This window comes from Phocoena sinus, chromosome 11 (assembly GCF_008692025.1).
Source record: "Phocoena sinus isolate mPhoSin1 chromosome 11, mPhoSin1.pri, whole genome shotgun sequence".
Classification (NCBI taxonomy): domain Eukaryota; kingdom Metazoa; phylum Chordata; class Mammalia; order Artiodactyla; family Phocoenidae; genus Phocoena; species Phocoena sinus.
The window spans coordinates 30,487,500-30,506,719 of NC_045773.1; the positions used below are offsets into that span (position 1 = coordinate 30,487,500).

General features: G+C 35.7%; 1 long non-coding RNA gene across 1 annotated transcript in view; it reads right to left on the reverse strand.

The window, feature by feature from the left end:
- Window positions 1–5,482: 5,482 nt before the first annotated feature.
- LOC116762655 overlaps window positions 5,483–19,220 on the reverse strand; it is a 30,943-nt gene continuing 17,205 nt past the window's right edge. Inside the window, exon 2 of the long non-coding RNA XR_004352308.1 lies at window positions 5,483–6,272. This is a non-coding gene — a long non-coding RNA (uncharacterized LOC116762655). The remainder of the gene's footprint in view (window positions 6,273–19,220) is intronic.

Below are 19,220 nucleotides of genomic sequence, written 5' to 3' on the forward strand. Positions count from 1 at the left end.
GCTGTCAGATTTCTGAGCTTAGAGTGGAGATGAGAGATGGTGGTGAGAGTCTCATTGTTGGGTAAGTGGACTCACTTAAATAATCCCTGTTTAAGTCCTTGCCCTGGTGCTTCACTCTACTCTGCTTAACGTCACTGACTTCAAGTCTCCTCCAGTTTAAATCCTCTAGAGAATAACCCTATTGCTCTGAAACACAGGTGGCCAGGGTCCAACCACTTACATGTCCCTTCCTTTTATCTTTACATATCCCTCCTCACCTTCTACAACCCGTGGTGCTCCAAGGGCTGACGCCTCCCAGAGGGTGTTCAGGGTGAATCAGCATACTTCTAGTCTAGTCAGTTCCTACCACCTCATTGCATTCTGCCTCCAAAAAGTTTCATCCATTCCTATCTCCTCTCTGTGCTCTCTGTCCTTGTGAAGGAAAACCTTTGTTTTATTCCTTTTATTGTCTTTTTCTAAGAAGTGTGAAGGGAGAGAGCCTTTTTTACTCTTCAAGTGGTGGCACATGCCACTTCTTTTGAGGCCTCTCTGACTCCAAACTCCTCTGGTCCACTGTCTATTACTCCCTCTCAGGTCCCAGAGTGCTGGGAACAGATCCCTAGGAGCTACTTTCTATTCTTTGTTGATTTCTTCTACTAAAAATACTACTTCTATATTCTGTATCATAAGGTAGAGCCCTTGCTCACTTTCCACCCTGGTTTGCCTTTATTTCATGCATCAGTAGGTGTCTTATTGCAGGGACAGAGACTAACATTTTTTATGCAGCCCCACAATGCTTAAAATAGGTGATCTCAGACTTTAGTGTGTCTAAGGATCACTTAGAGAACTTGTTTGAAATGAAGATTCCCTCAGAAAAATTGAATATGACTGTGACACTGTCCTGAAAACGAGACACCCAATAGCACTCCAATGTGATTCTGACGCAGGTAGTTCTGACCCATAATATGAGATATTATTGTCTAAGGACACTCCTAAGCACTTGTTCAAGAAAAAATGATTACTTTGGTTGATTTGTTGTTGTTCTTCCCCATTTTATTTTTAAAAGGTTGGAATTCTGGTTTCCCTTAATATACTATTATGAATCAGACATTCATGAATTTATCTGTCTTTTCTTTAGACTTGTTATAATTTTATTTTCCTTTAATACCTCTTAGGATTACAAATTTCATAAGTTTATGGTCAGTCATATAAAGCATAGTTCTATATTACTGTGTTGCCCTTGATTAATTTCTTACAAGATTCACAGGTATTCTATTTATAGAATTCCTGGACTTGACAAATGTATTAGTTAGCTCAGGCTGCCATAACAAAGCACCATAAACTAGCTGACCTAAACAACAGAAATTTATTTTCTCACAGTTCTGGAAGCTAGAAGATCAAGGTCAGAGTACAAGCATGGTTAGGTTCTGATGAGCATCCTCTTCCAAGCTTGCAGACTTCTTGTCTTGCTGCCTTCTCACTGTGTGATTGTATTAACTTTCCTTGGTATGTGCATGTGGAGAGAGGTAGAGAGAGGTCTCTTCTTCTTTTTATAAAGCCACCAATCCTATCAGGTCCTATCCTTGTGACTTCATTTAACTCAAATTACCGCCCAAACGCCTTAGCTCTAAATACAGCCAACACTGGAGGTTAGAGCTTCAACAAATGAATTGGGTTAAGGGGGAATCAGTTGAGTCCAGAGCAGGAAATCACCACAACGTTTAGGTACAGCTATTCCTACATCTAAACATGTGCCACCCAGGACTTGCACAGCACTTGAATGTGACAGATGCTCAATAAGCATTTGTTTGATGAGTGAACAACCAACATATAGTAAACAAAGCTACACAACAGCTAAGAAAAGAAGATTATCTGATTGTGCTCTGCTTTACACCAAGTCAATGTGTGAAATGTTGAAATACGCATACTGATATATTCAATACACAAAAGATTCACTAGGACTTCCTTTGGATATAAAGCATTTAAAAATTCCATTTATACCTGTTTTCTTTCTAAAAAGTAAATTGAGGTACATGTATAAATGGATAATACATTCAGATGAAGTTAATAAAAGGAACAAGTAATCAGATTGGAATATGGATGTTTCATCTTCACAGGTTACATGAATAAGTGCTTGGCAATAGTCTGGAGAAGAGAGGCGTGGAGATTCAAGCTTTGGAAATTAAATCCAGCCACATTTCCTGGCCATAGGCAAGTCCCATGACCACATCTGACTTTAAGGATTGAGGGAGTATAATTCTTCCTTGTACAAGAGGTGAACTGGTCAATGAATAGTGTAGGAAGCCTGCCACAGTGACTATAGGAGGTTTTCACTGGAAAATCGACTTATTCTCCAAGGTATTTTTTGAACATTTATTTTGCTAATTTGAGTGTTAGCTTCAATTCCTGACTGCCACATAGAAAATGAAAGCCAGAGATGGATTTGAGTTATACAGCTGCCGTTGATGTGCAGCAATTTCCTTTTCCACACTCTCTTTGGTGTCTGCGTGGATCTGAAGAGACAATTTTGGTCTTTGTGGCTTCAGAATTGAGTGAAAGTAAAATAACTAGGGTCTCTTGCTTTGCCTGAAAAGCAGAACCTGAAGGGTGCCCTCAAGGAAGAGTAGCATTTAAGCACAACATGCTCTAGAGAAGAGAAATGCTGGCTCCTACAAATCCGTTGAAAGCCTCTCCCTCAACGGTGTTCTCGCCCTTGTCTCCTGAGAGAGCAGAGCAGCAAGTTCAGTGAACAGAGACAGAAATCTAACCCAGCCGTCTGGCATACCACCACAGGAAACAGTCTTCCTCGGGACAGCATTCTCAGGGCTCACAAAGCAGGAAAAACTTCTCTTAGAAGGAATGGTCAAGTAGGAAAAGCAACATTCCCTTCACAGTGAGCCCTACCTCTGAGAGGATTCCAATGTGGGAGCTATAAAACTTACAACACTGCTTTAACAGAGTCAGAAATTCATTGGAGTTGCCTCGGAAACAATCAACAGGACTACTGACTAACAACTCTTAAGATTCTGTGCCATGCTCCCAGCAGATACTGAAACAGTGCCTGAGCAACATAATTCCTAAATGAGCAGCTTCAAATTATTGGGGGTGGGGGCGCTATAGAATAAGAGGAAAGGAAAGTGACCTAAATGTACCCATTTGTGACTGTAACAAAGTCTAAAGCCATTTTACTTAACTCAACTAGGGGAAGGGCCTTGGCAGTAATTGAGACAGAAGAGATTACTCATAAACTTATCTGACCAGAGGATGACTATGGACAAAACTTAACTGTGTATGAACAATATTGAATCCTGTTTGTAACATAGGCTAGTGAACATTTGACTACAGTAGACCCTCTCTAACCAATCTCCACTCAAGCAATCTGTTGGATTAACCAACTCTCCACAGTGTCACTGTGAAATATCCCAGCTAATATGACAGCACAATAAAACCTTACAAGTGGTAGGCTACTCTTTTAGACATCCATGTACTTTTTCAGTCCCCACTAGTTGAGCTGTATATTTACCAAGCATTAAATGTATTTGTCCCCAAACTTCCTAATATTTGTTGTACCTATTGTTTTAATTACACTTAATTACATATCATGTAAACTAATAAAATGTAAATGTGAGAAGAAAGAGTTGCTTCTTCTATAAAAACCAGTCTGAATAACTTGGAAAGATTCAAATAAAAATGAATTGTAGGAGAGAAATGTAAAATAATAAATATGTAAAAATGTGTAAAAATGTGTAATAAATATGTAAAAATATGTAAAATATTTTTAAAATGTAAAATATTAGAGGAAAAAAATAAATTTACAATAATTTTGCCTCATTGGAAGTGACGTTACTTAGTTTTACAGTAACTGAAAATGGACATCCTTATAATTATGGTGTGATTTATGGAAGATAGATTCAGAACTCCAACTGCCTATTTCTTACCTAAAGAGAAGGACTTGGTCCTACATTAAATATTTTTTAATTATATTAATAAGCTTTAAGTAAACATTAAATTCTTAAGATATACAAAGTAATATTTCTGGTTTTAATTTTTCCAATTTTTTATTAGAAAAGTGTTCAAATTTATAGAAAAACAAATCCACGGTACTATAAACACCTGTATACCTTCACCAAGTTTCACCAATTTTAATATTTTGCCACATGTTTTATCTGTCTCCATACATACATACACACATATGTGTATGTTTTATGAACCACCTGAAAGTAAGTTGCCAACACTGCAACACTTCACCCCTAGATACTGCAGCCAGAATCTCCTAGGAGTACAGATATTCTCCTACATGACCAAAATATTAATATCATATTTTGAAAACTGATAATAATTCAATAATTTCATCTAAAATATTGTCCTTATTTAAATATTCCAGAAGCTTCTGAAATGTCTTCCATATTACTTTTTCCCACATCCAAAAGCCAAATCAAGTTTTACACATCACATTTGCTTGTTATGCCTCTTTAGTCTCTTTTAACTTAGAGGATCTTTTTTTATTTTCTTTTTTTTCATGACATTGATTTTTTTATGAAGAGTCCAGGACAGTTGTCCTATTGACTACCTCATATTATGGAGATGTCTGATTATTTTCTCAATACTAGATTCAAGTTGAAACTTTTTTTTTCCCCAAAAACACTGGGTAAGTGATATGCACTTCTTACTGCATGATATCAGTTGCAATATATTGTCACCTGGTAGCAGTACCTGTACTGGAAATAATAATTGATCACGTGCTGAAGGTACACTTTTTCTTTTGTTATTAGAAATTGATCTGCGAGAAGATACCACACTATCACATGAATATTCTATTCCCCAGCAACCTTTGATCCAATAGTTATAGCATCTATTAATGATCTTTGCCTTACTCAAGTATTACATAGACAGTTTCAAAAGAAGAATTTCCTAATTCTACAATTCCTTCTACCTTTATTAATTCATATTTTTTGCCTCCTCCCATCCCCAAAAGGGAGGTTTCTCTCAATTTTCCCTTTCTCTATTTATATTTATCTCTTTTTAAGTACATCGTGGACTCAGAAATTTCTTCTATTTAATGTTCTGTAATCCATTACTTTCATCATTTTTGATGCCCAAATTATTCCAGATTTGGACAATGGAAGAACCTTCCCATAAGCTTCTGTTTCTTTCTGAAATATCACCATTAGTCTTTGAACACTTCCGTGTTTTTAACACTAGACTTTTTGTACTTTCCCTGAACCAGACCTGGAATCAGCCAGTTCTTGAGTAGAGAATGATACTTAGAAAACACAGGTACTTGATGTGCTTATTGCTACTACAGTATCTTGCTTCTAGTCTATAATAATTCCTTAATATTATGAAATATCCAGGCAATGTTCAAATCTCTACAAGTATCAAATTTCTACAAGTGTCTGTCTCTTTTTCTGTCTGTCCTTGTTTTCCTCGCCACTTTTCCTTATAGTTCTTATGCTACCATCAGAATCCAAATACGGTCAATATATTGTAATTGGTTGATATGTGCCTTCTCTTATCTCTTTTTTTTTTTCAATTGATTTGTTCAAGAAGTGTTTTTTATTCCCCTGTGGATTATCCCACAGTATGGATCTTGCTGATTGCATCCCCAAGGTATAATTCAGCATGTTCCTCTCCTTCTAGCATTTCCTGTAAATTGGTTGCTAGATCTAGAGGCTTTTTGGTTTCTTGGCAAGGATATCTCATAAGCAATGTAATGTACTTCCATTAGGAGGTGCATAACACCTAGTTGATTCTTAATATGGGATGTCAAAAACCAATGAAGATCATTACTGAGACCCATTAACTTATTAGGATTGCAAAACAGTGATACTCTACTTATTCCATCTTCGTGTATTAGCTGGAATACTAATAAATACACATTTCCCCTCACCAAATATTTGGTTATTCAGGATACATTTTGAATCAGAAAATAAGAATAAATGCTTGATACAACACTTTCTCTTTAACAGCTATTTTTTTCCAGAACAATGAGTTGATAACCTAGAATTGTCCAAAAGTGACAAATGATTTCTTTGCTATCGTTATGTATTCATGGATTTAAACCAATTTGATGTGTTTCAAATCCCTGCGATTCTTTTCCTAATGATGTTGAAAGTGTTCCATAGTTCATCCAAAAAGAATCTATTCAAGATGGTTCCTTTATCCTTTTGGAACAATACTAGTTGTCTTTGATAATTACCTTGCTTTATGGTATAACCAGATATTTCAGGCTTACCCTGTAAATTTTCTGTCCAAGATTCTGGAATCTGCATTTCTTCATCAAGTTCTGGTTCCTTTAAATGGGAATTGAGATATAGAGACCACAATCAGTACACTAAAGGTATTCACTGATTTGGGATCATCATTGTTTTGCAGAATCATTTTTAGAGGAAAGAGCTACAAATACTTTTTAAAAAAATGATATAATAAATCATGTGTCTATACTGATATTTTCAATTCAAATTCAGAACTACAGGACTTTTATTAACTTCATCAATCTTATTATCTGTATCTCCTTTCTCCTATATAAAACAGTCCAGCTCTCAATATCCAATTATTATATTATATCCCATTTACATTATCCCACAATACTCTCCAGTCTCAAAATAGCACCTACATTACCACCAACAATATGATTACCAAAAACAGTGCAAGATTATTTTGTCTTTTTTTGCTTTTTCCTTTGGTCCTTTGTATATAATCCATGGGGATAATACAGTCAACTTTGGTTTAATTAACTATAATATAAATTTAATTGACATAACACCCTTCTTTGTGGTTGTGCTACAAATTTCATACATTTAGATTCATTTATTTTGTTTCTGGTTTTTAGTATTACTTTAAATTTCATTTTGTTTATAACAATATAAAACTTACATTGTTAGCAAGTCAAATCTATAAATCAAATTATGTTCAGAGAAATCTAGCTTCTGTCTCCTTCATACCGTGTCCTCTCCCAAAGAATAATCAGTATTTTTTGTTTAACCTTCCATTAAATATATACACATACACAAAAATACATCTGTATTCTTACATTCGCCCCTTAAAAATACAGTAACATAAACGCACTCTTTTCTACACCTTAATTTTTTTTTTTGATACTAGATATACTGGAGGTCCTCTATAAAAGATAGTCCTCATTCTCTTCTACAGCCGCATGATAATTTATTGTGTAGTGCCCACAGTGCCCTGCTGATGAACAGGGAAAAGTTTGGAAATTTCCAGACTTTTGCTATCACAAATAACGCTGGAATGAAAAGCTTTTCACTTTTGTTCTTTGCCTTTTTGCTTCTTTACTCCATTTTGCTACTGTACCTTCTAGAGCTCTAGAAATTAGATTGCTAGATCAAAGTATAAATGTACATATAATTTTGCTAGATGTTGACAAATTCCTCTCCAAATTATTATATTATTTTGATTCCTATCAGCAATACATGAGAACACCCATTTTCCCCATAGCTTCACCAATAATGAAGGTTATCAAAGTTTTGGATTTTTGCCAATATGACAGGTAAAAATTATGTTTCACGGTATGTTAATTTGCATTTCTCTCATTATAAATGGGCATTGTTTTATGTTTTTATTTTTAAGAACCATTTCACGAGCTATTCAAATTACTAGCCCAGGGCTTCCCTGGTGGCGCAGTGGTTGAGAGTCTGCCTGCCGATGCAGGGGACACGGGTTCGTGCCCCGGTCCTGGAAGATCCCACATGCCACGGAGCGGCTGGGCCCGTGAGCCATGGCTGCTGAGCTTGCACGTCCGGAGCCTGTGCTCCGCAACGGGAGAGGCCACAACAGTGAGAGGTCTGCGTACCGCAAAAACAAACAAACAAAAAAATTACTAGCCCATTTTTCTAGAGTGGTTGTCTTTTTTTCTTCTCCGTTTTAGAGGCTCCTTGTATATTAATACTTGGTCTGTGATAAAAATTGCACATTTTTTCAATTTGCCTTTTGTCTATGTATGGTAAAAATATTTCTTTTGTTTTGCTTTTGCTATGCTAAATTCTTTCTTTTTATAAGATTAAACAATCTTTTCCTTTCTGGATTTCATGAAATTTTCACTCATGTTTGCTCCTACAACTCATAAGACTTTTTTTACCATTTAAATCTCTCATGTATTTAGAAGAACACTAAATTAAATCCAGAGCAAGCAGAAGAAAAGAAACAATAATAGAGAAGAAATCAATTTAGTTGAAAATGGGTAATCAATAGATAAAAAGCCATGAAATCAAAACCTGCTTCTCTGAAAAGATCAATAAAATTGATAAACTTCTAGACAGACTAAGAATAAAAGAAAGAGGACACAAATTACTAATATCAGAAATGAAAGAGGAGATATCACTACAAATCCTATGGACATTAAAAGGATAATAAAGGAATATTATTAACAACAAACTGTATGCCCACAGATTTGATAACTTAGCTGAAATGGACCAATTCCTTGAAAGACACAATCTGCCAAAACTCAACAAGAAGAAACAGACAATTTTAATAGGCCTATATCTATTACAGGTATTGAATCAATAATTAATAACTTTTCAAAACAGAAAACACACCAGGCCAAGATGGGTTCACTGGTGATATCTACCAAACACTTAAGGAAGAAATTATATTAATTTTTTTACAATCCTTCTCAGAGGATAGAAGCAGACAGGAAGTGGCACAACAGAAACTCTTATTCATTGCTGGTGCGAATGCAAATGGTACAGCCACTTTGGAAGATAGTTTGGAGATCTCTCACAAACTAAATATACTCTTACCATATAATCCAGTACTCACACTCTTTGGTATTTACCCAAAGGAGTCGAAAACTTATGCCCACACAAAAACCGGCACGTGGATGTTTACAGTAGCTTTATTCATGATTGTCAAAACCTGGAAGCAACCAAGATGCCCTTCAGTAGATGAATGAATAAATAAACTGTGGTACATCTAGATGAGGGAATATTATTTAAGGCTAAAAAGAAATGATCTATGAAGCCATGAAAAGATATAGAGGAAATTTAGATGCATATAACTAAGTGAAAAAAGTTCATTTTTGAATGCTACATATTGTGTGATTCCAATCTGAAAAAGCTACATACTGTAAAATTACATGGCATTTTGGAAAACGCAAAATTATGAGGACAGTAAAAACTCAGGAGTTGCCAAGAGCTGGGGTTTGGGAAGGAAGATATGAATAGGAAGAGCACAGAGGATTTTTAGGGCTATAAAAACACTCTGTGCGATACTATAATGATGGTGCATCTCATTATACATTTGTCCAAATCCATGGAATGTACAAACACCAAGAGTGAATCCTAAGGTAAGCTGTGGACTCAAGGTGATTATGATATGTCAATGTAAGTTCATCAATTGTAACAAATGTCCCACTCTGGGGGATGTTGATAATAAGGCAGGCTTAGCATATGTGGGGGCAGGGAGAATATGGGAAATCTCTGTGCTTTCTGCTCAATATTGCTGCGAATCTAAAACTGCTCTTAAAAAAATAAAGTCTTTAAAAAATTTATATGGGGCTTTCCTGGTGGCGCAGTGGTTGAGAGTCCGCCTGCCGATGCAGGGGACACGGGTTCGTGCCCCGGTCCGGGAGGATCCCGCATGCCGCGGAGCGGCTGGGCCCGTGAGCCATGGCCGCTGAGCCTGCGCGTCCGGAGCCTGTGCTCCGCAACGGTAGTGGCCACAGCAGTGAGAGGCCCGCGTACCACAAAAAAAAAAAAAAAATTTATATGGAAATCCAAGGGCTTCAAGTAGTGAACACTATTTTTAAAAAATCAAAGTTGGAGGATTTACACCATCTGATTTCAAGATTTATTATAAAGCTACAGTAATCAAGACAGTGTAATATGGCATAATGATAAACAAACATATAGATCAGTGGAAAAAGTCCACAAATTGACCCTTACATATCTAATCAACAGATTTCTGACAAAGGTACAAAGATAATTCAATAGTGAAATTATAGTTCTTTCAATAAATGGAGCTAGAACTGGATATCTGTATAGGAAAAGAAAAAGATAAGCCTCCACCCCCACTTCTCACCATATACCAAAATAAACTCAAAAATGTCATACACTGAAATTTTAAAGTTAAAACTGTAAAACTTAAAGAAAAAAATAAGAAGAAAATGTTATATTCTTTGGATCAGAAGATGTTTCATAAATTAAACACAAAAATAGCTAACTATAAAAGAAAAAAATGATAAATTGGACTTCATAAAAGTAAGAGCTTCGACCCTTCAAAATAATTAATTAAGAAAGTGAAAATGCTAGCCACAGACTAAGAGAAAATATTCAAAACAAAAAATAAGAAAATATCTAAATAAATATATCTGAAAAAGATCTTGTATCAAGAATACATAAGGAACACTTAGAACTCAATAATAAGAAGACTAGCAACCAATAAAAATAAAGTTGATTTTATTAATGAATTCAGTGAGATCTCTACCTCATCTGTTATCTTGAGTCCAAAATTGATCCCATGACCAGAGCTTAGCAGGACTGCTGACTGCTTGACACTGCTAGAGGTAAAAGTGTCCAGTTTCAGGAATATTGCTGAATTCGTTTCAATTCAACTGTTCACACACAACGAGGAACAAATTAAAAAACAGAGAGCAGGGACTTCATCAAGTTTATAGACCAGGTTGTAAGAACTGTTTTGAGTCTGCTTTGCTAATAATGCTTGTCAACTAAAAGTCTATATGTAAGACAGCAAAGTGAGAAAAGGAAAAGGAATAATAGGATAATACAGGGCTCAACAGCCAACACAGCTGTAGAAATGTGAACACTGAAAATTAATTTAATCACAGTTGTGACAGAACTATATTGAGTGATGAACTGAAATACTCTATATCTTCTGGAAGCTAGGATATTAGGGAGGAATTGAGAACTAAATCAGAAATCACATCTTATAAAAAGTACACTGACTCACAGAATTGTACCAAACCAAGCAATAATATTTATTAGACTCTCACAATGAACACCAGTTCATTCAGACTCCTATATGCAAGATTAAACCACAAATAAACTGATGCAAGGATAATTCTGCATGGTCTCATAGTTTTTAAAAAATAAAACCACTGATGCTCCATCAGCAAATTCTGACCAATCCCTGCTAAGATCACCATAAATTTTATAACACCCTTTCCCTATCTCCTTTTGAGACTCATCTTTGTTCTGCATGATGTTGGGTCTCCTTTGCTGCAGCAAATAATAAAACTAACTTGATTTCAGGTGTGCTCTGAATGGTCTCTTGCTGATATAGAAAAAAGAATGGGAAGACAAAAAGAATAGAGTGAGTGGTGGTAGATCCTTTTCCTCCATGGTTGGAAGTGAACAGACAATGCATAAAATTTACAAATCAAGAAGCAACAATAAAAGCATGTTATTTAGACATATGGAGATAAGTATCAAAAGAATCACCTAAGGAAACTGAATGTGGTTGCCTCACAGAATGAGTTTTCTAACCTTTCTTCTGTTTAAAATCTCACAGAACTATTTGAATCTTTAAGCTATATGCATATAACTTAGATAATAATGAAGCTAAATTAAAAATAATAAGCTAGACAGATATTTCAGGACAAAATAAGAACACAAAGCCATATTCTATTTATTGCTGATATGAATTTGTAAACTAATATTCCTATCCACTTTTCATGTATTCACTAAACAAATATCTATTTATTGAACACCACTAGGTACCAGACACAATTCTAGGTAATAGGGATACACTAGAGAAAAAGAAAACAAAAAAAAAAAATCCCTGCCCTAATGCAGATGAGGAAACTGGGCTCTGTCTACCCCCTCAAAAGGTAAAACACAAAGTTGGCAAACGGTTAAGCCAGGATTTGAAATAAGGCAGTCTGATTTCTAGAGCCTACTGATTTTAATTTTAATTACAAACAGATTGGTACCGGGTCAGGAAATTTCTAAAATGAATCTGGAGCATCTTGTAGTACCAGAATGTAAGAAAGTACTCCAAAAAAAGAATTCCAATAATGGGTACATGTTAAAGGGACATAGAAGCCAACTGAAAGAGATCACAATGGTTAAAGCTGCAACAATTTTAGCAGCAAAATAAATAAAGGAGTATTAGATTATAGCCCAAAGTATAAATGAAATACCCATGAGTCCATATTGACAGAGAGAGAGACAGAGAGAGAGAAAGGGAGAGAAGAGGAGAGAAGAGGAAAGAAAGGGCAAATCTCCCATGCAAAAGAATTCCAAATAATTTATATAGCTACTCCACACTAAAGCTATTTCCCTTTACTGTGGACTGTGTAGAGTGACTTCCTTCCAAAAAGTACATTATGGAAAGGGGGGATAAAAAGAATAACTTCATATTGTAGAAACTTGACAAACGCTACCTCAGCTAGGTAATCAAGGTCAACATCGATAATGATAAAGGCATGTTGATAATATTTACTTGATATGATATGATGAAAATGGTACTTTACTTTTGTGATCTTCCTACCAAAAACTCTTAACTCCAGGCAAATCATGAGAAAAACATTAAAAAATTCCAGTTGAAGGACATTCTACAAAATATATGACCGGTACTCCTCAAAATTGTCAAGGTCATCAAAAATAAGGAAAATCTGAGAAACCGTCACAGCCAAGAGGAGCCTAAGGAGACAAAACAACTAAATGTAATGTAATATCCTGATGAGATTCTGGAACAGAGGAAGGACATTAGGTAAAAACTAACAAAATCTGAAAAAAGTATGAGCTTTAGTTATAAATAGTATGTATATCAATATTAGTTCATTAATTATAACAAATATGCCATACTAATGTAAGATGTTAATAATAGAGGAAACTGGGTACAGGGTACCTGGGAGTTCTCTATATATCTCTGCATTTTTATGTAAATCTAAAACTGCTTTTTAAAATAAAGCTTATTTTTAAAATTTTGAGCAAATGAAAAAAACATATGGACAGATTGGCAATTTAGCAATTAGGGTCTATTCTGTTCTTCAAAAATAACAACATAGACTAGTTGGCTATGTCTCCTTATCATGTGCTTTACTGAACAGGCTGTCTAAAAGCCAAGATTATGAATTCCAAATTGAATATCCTAGAAAAATGTGTAAAATGGACATATACGTAAATAACACAAGTATTTCTCTCTAGGGTGAAATCACAGGTGACCTTTCTGTTGTTGTTCTCTGTATTTTCCAAGTTACCTGCAATGAGCATGTAGTACACATAGAATTTCAAAAACCAACATAATATATATAATAATAAAAGAAAATGTTATTTTGGTAAAATTTACAATTAAATAAATAAGTTCATTTGCTATAGAGGGCACCTTAGAGGAACAGGAAGGAAGAACATTTATTCTACAAATACTAGATGCCAGTCACTGGGCTGGGCACTTAACATACATTATCTCATTTAGGTGTGTAAAATAAGAATGTCCTTGAATTGAATCACATTTGCAGACTAATTTTACGTTTATGAAGCCATCATTAAGTTTAAAGCAAAAATGCTAAAGCATGTTTTTTAGAATTCCGATCAGGCATTTTTTTGCTCTTACGCTAAAAGCACAATTAGTTACTGACCACCTAACATGCCATCTATATTTTTTTCTTGTCACACATTTTTTTTGGATCCACTTCTGAAGAGAAGTCAATACACCATGTCCTGCCTATGTATAGATCTCTTAAACTAATTTTATGCTTCGTTGCAAAATAATTGACCTGTGATTCACAGGACATTAATTAACTCATATAAGCCTTTAAGAGTAAGTAAATAATGAAGTTTAGAAAATGATAGCATGTAATTGTGTCTAAAGGGACACTTTTCCACATTTTGATTTTGTTTGTTTGCTTTTTATGTTATATAAAATAAAGATGGACAAAAATTTTAATCACAGATGTTAGGGTCACAAATTTCATATCTATGTCAATATCTTTACATGGGGCCCCATTTTCTGTTAAAACATATATCGAAATCAAAACTACAATCAATAATCAACATATACTGTTTTTGCAAGTGATTGCACAAAGCGGATGGTCAGTATATTTATGTATTTGTGGATTTCTTTTCTCTAAAGATTTCCAGCAAACATAGAAAAACTGTTTTTTTCCCTGTAACATCTTTTTCTGGAAGTGACTGCTAAATTCCAGAAAGCGACAATACTGTAATTACTGAATGCTAGTTCAGCATTTTGTTACACACAGTCTGATCTAATCCCTATAATAATCTGTCATACAGGTGCTATTATCCCCAGTTTAAAAGGAAACTTGTCTAAAGTCACACAGCAGTAGGTAGAACAGCTGTGTTTCAAGCTTTACTTTACTGAGTAATCACAGGGTGAGTCACTTAATGATTTTACTGCTTTAAATGTCGTTGTCTTTTCCTTATAAGTTATACCATCTTTTCAGAAGACACATGGTATTTTTGCCATAATACTGTCATGAGTAGAGGTTGATGACAGACTTTATGGAGGTAGGCTAAAGGGGAACAATAAAGGAAATAACTTTTCTGACCCTGATGTATCTTAAACCAATTAAGAAACCACAACAATAAAGCTTTTATTTTTTTTATAATTGATTTGTACAGATTTGTAATCATTCTTAGCTAAACATTAAAAGATTACATTTTGGGGGCTTCCCTGGTGGTGCAGTGGTTGAGAGTCCGCCTGCCGATGCAGGGGACACGGGTTCGAGCCCTGGTCTGGGAAGATCCCACATGCCGCGGAGCAACTAGGCCCGTGAGCCACAACTACTGAGCCTGTGCATCTGGAGCCCGTGCTCCGCAACGAGAGAGGCCGCGACAGTGAGAGGCCCGCGCACCGCGATGAAGAGTGGCCCCCACTCACCGCAACTAGAGAAAGCCCTCACACAGAAACGAAGACCCAACACAGCCAAAAATAAATTAATTAATTAATTAATTAAAAAAAAAAAAAAAAAAAGATTACATTTTGCATTGCTGTCTTTTTTAACCCTAGTTATTAAATAGTTCATTTTCTCCTCTTTCTCATATACCCTACATCTAAATTCAAATCTACGCCCTGTTCAAAACCTTCCAACGACTCCCTATGATAAATTAGAATAAAATCCAAAATCTTGATTTCACCTTAAGGCTCTTCATAATGTGGCCATTCATCACCTTTTTGTTCTCCATTGTTCTCTTTCTCACAGGAGTTGGCATCACTGGCTTCCTTCCTGCTCCTCAAAGATGCACATGACTACCTCATAATCTTTGTACATTCTTCTCTGGGCCTGAAAGACTCTTAGCCCCAGATATTTGCCCAGCTCACTTCCTCACTTCCTTCAAGGCACTATTCACATATTCCCTTACTGAGAGTTCTTCCCTCATCACCATATCTACAGAGCCCCCCCATGTTGCTCTATAGCTCTTTACCTTTCTCTTTTCTTAATAGCACTTATCACTACTGATATTAAATTATATAATTATTTATGTGTTTATTCATGTATGACTCCACCAGTATATTGTAAACCCCTCAAAGGTTGTCTAACCTGTTAAGCGTCCAGAAGATTAATAATTATCCTACGAATGAATGAACATAATTTTCAATGTCCAACTATTTTGAATTATCTAACAGTTTGAATTTTTCATGTCAACTAGATTTTGAATAGGAAATAAACGACCTATTTAATAACTAGGGTTAAAAAGGACAGCAATGCAAAATGTAATCTTTTAATGTTTAGCTAAGAATGATTACAAATCTGTACAAATCAATTATAAAAAAATAAAAGCTTTATTGTTGTGGTTTCTTAATTGGTTTAAGATACATCAGGGTCAGGGAAGTTATTTCCTTTATTGTTCCCTTTTAGCCTTCCTCCATAAAGTCTGTCATCAACCTCTATTCATGACAGTATTATGGCAAAAATACCATGTGTCTATGAAAAGATGGTATAACTTATAAGGAAAAGACAACGACATTTAAAGCAGTAAAATCATTAAGTGACTCACCCTGTGATTACTTAGTAAGTAAAGCTTAAGAGATATGGACGGAAGCTCACTGTTGATTTTTTTTTCTTCATGTTATCCTAACATTAACACCAAAAAATAACAAATTTCTGGTTCAAGCAAAAAAGAAAAAAATGACAGGCAAATTAACACTGTATTTTCTATTTTAGATAATGGATGCTTCACCCTACACTTTCCAGCATGCCAGAGGAAAATTAAGAGAACTCTTTTTTAAAATTTATTTTATTGAAGTATAGTTGATTTACAATGTTGTGTTAATTTCTGCTGTACAACAAAGTGATTCAGTTATATATACATTCTTTTTCATTATGGTTCATCATAGGATATTAAATATCGCTCCCTGTGCTATACAGTAGGACCTTGTTGTTTATTCATTCTATATATAACAGTTTGCATCTGTTAATCCCAAACTCCCAATCCATCCCTCCCCCAGCTCCCCTCCTCCTTGACAACCACTGGAGTGGGCTTGGCCACTGGAGTAGGTGGCTGAAATTGAGTAGAGATAAGGATCATGAAAATTGACAGGGTCACAGAATTGAGTTACTACTGCTGTTGGGTAAGTTATTCACATAGGCATGGAAGTCACTCCAAACAATGGTACAAATTGAAATGGAAAAAAATTAACAGATTGTCTTTTATTTATGAATAGAAAAGCTGAGATGAATACCAAAATATAAGTGCTTAAAAAGAAAATTTTAAAAAAAAGAGGAGGGGGATGTCATAAGGGCATAAAAATAACCTGAAAAATTTCCAATGTTCAGAGGTTTTTGAGCAACAAAGCAACAATAGTTTTGTATTATAGCACAAAAAATAAAATAAATAACCATGAGTTTCTGTTATAAATAAATGATTAAATAAATAAATACGGGAGAAGGAACAAATCTTCCACACAGAATAATTCTAAATAATACATGTAGAAAGAATAAGAAAAATAGAAAATCACCACAGTAAGATTTGCTTTAGGCAAGATCCATGGATGAATGCTAAAAGCCGCCAAAACATTAAGAAGAAATAGGATATTTACATAGCTCAAACTACCTCCCCCAATTTATTCTTTAATTACTGGGTGGTCTTAATGTATGTCCAAAAATTTTTCAATAGTTCTTTCTCCAGAAAGTGAAGCTCAATTCTCCTCCCCTTAAGTGTGAGCTAGACTTTGTGATTCATTTCTACCCAAGAGGGTATGAAAAGGGGGAAAAAATAATAGTAACTTTGCCGTGGACAAATATCGCAGACACCACCTCAACCAAATGATCAAGGTCTACATCACCAGCATGAAGTCATGATGACACAATGCATGCCTAATTTGATGTCATAGGAAGGGTACTTCACTTTTGTGGTAGACTTCCTCAAAATCCATAATCCCAACCTAATCATGAAAAATATCAACCAAACCCAAATTGAGGGACATTCTACAAAACACTTGACCAGTGATCTTCCAAAGAGTCAAAGCCATGGAAAGGAAAGACTGTGAAACACAGAAAGACAGATTGGAGGAGACTGAGGGGACATGACAACATGCATTTAGCAAGGTGGTAGTGGATGGGATCTTGGAAAGAAAGGACATTCATGGAAAAACTGGTGAAACCCAAATAAAGTCTGTTGTTTAATTAATAGTGTTGTGCCAATGCTGATTTCCTAGTTTTGATAAATGTGCCAAGGTTACATAAGAGGTTAGCATCAGGGGAAGCTGGCTGAAGGGTCTACAGGAACTCTGTATACTTCTTTACAATTCTTTTGTAAATAAGAATTCTTCCAAAATAAAGAATTTAAGAGAAAAGCTTTAAAGAATAAGAATGAGTAGCTAGGGCTTCCCTGGTGGCGCAGTGGTTGAGAGTCTGCCTGCTGATGTAGGGGACACGGGTTCGTGCCCCGGTCCGGGAAGATCCCACATGCCGCGGAGCGGCTGGGCCCGTGAGCCATGGCCACTGAGCCTGCGCGTCCAGAGCCTGTGCTCCGCAACGGGAGAGGCCACAACAGTGAGAGGCCCGCGTACCACAAAAAAAAAAAAAAAAAAAAAGAATGAGTAGCTAGGAGACCAGTATAATATCAGCAAAAGATAGCGAATATAATGTGTTTAAGTTGGATGTCATGAGACCCAATGGAGTAGGAGGTTTTACAGAAAAGTGAAGAAGGGATGGCTTGAAACAGCATTATAGAGTGAGGAGTAGAGGCCAGATTATCAACTCTGCACTGGAGCCTAACATTTACTTGACTTGATGTTGCTGCTGTGTCTGGAGGTCAAATAACAACTGAAAAGTGTTCACTGCATTTGGTAATTATCTGATCCAAGTATTGTGTGGACCACCTGTCCTGGTTGGTAGGGCCGTCATCCCCGAAATTTTTCAATATCAATCAGCTCCCTTCCATTATCCATGGCAGATCTATGCTATTACCTGCTTCAAAGTTTGCAGCCCCTGTGGACAAAGTTCTACAAGTGATCAGAACAATGCCACAAGTTCTAAGCTGTTTTGCATAATAGAGATGACTGACATATTTGGAACCTAGTGAATGAACAAGTTCTCTGCTCATATTTCCAGCTTTTGTCACTTTTGAGTGCCTTCTACCAAGGGATAAGTTTTTCTACAAAGTTCTCTAAACATTAGGTCAAACCAGCAAAAAGTTTAACAAGGAAAGGGATTTAAAAAAAAAAAAAGTTTGTTGAGTGCCTATAAAGTGTTCAAACTAGTAATAGTTTCTTTTACATCAATTATCTCAATCAGGGGTAATTGGAAAAATATGAATAAAATCAGGTAAAATACAGACACTGGTAAATACTATTCACTGTACTAACTGGAAAAATTACTAATATATACTACTGTAAATTTAGGAAAAATGAAGGTCAAAAGAATGGGAAGGAAAAAGTTTTAAGGTACTGATAGGTGGACTCGTACATAATAGCTTTAGATACCTTTTAATCCAACCCATGGTTTATTTATCATGGTTATGTGCCAGCTCACACCATGGCAGAGTTATAACTGCAAACGGAGAGCCACCAACAAAGGAAACTGGCAAAGGCACACAGAGTAAACACCATTCAGCAAACACCAGAAAACAACTCAACTCTGCACTTAATATTCATCATAAAATTCCAAAAAGAAAAACATAAGAACCCCCAACTTTTCAGACGGGTCCCAGTTGATAGATCAGTCTAATAAATGCAACTAGAATTAAAACGTAATGATGGAGTGCACCACAGCTAGCCGGGAGGGAGTCTGGGGAAAAGTCTGGACCTGCCGAAGAGGCAAGAGGCTTCTTCTTCCCTCTTTGTTTGCTGGTACACGA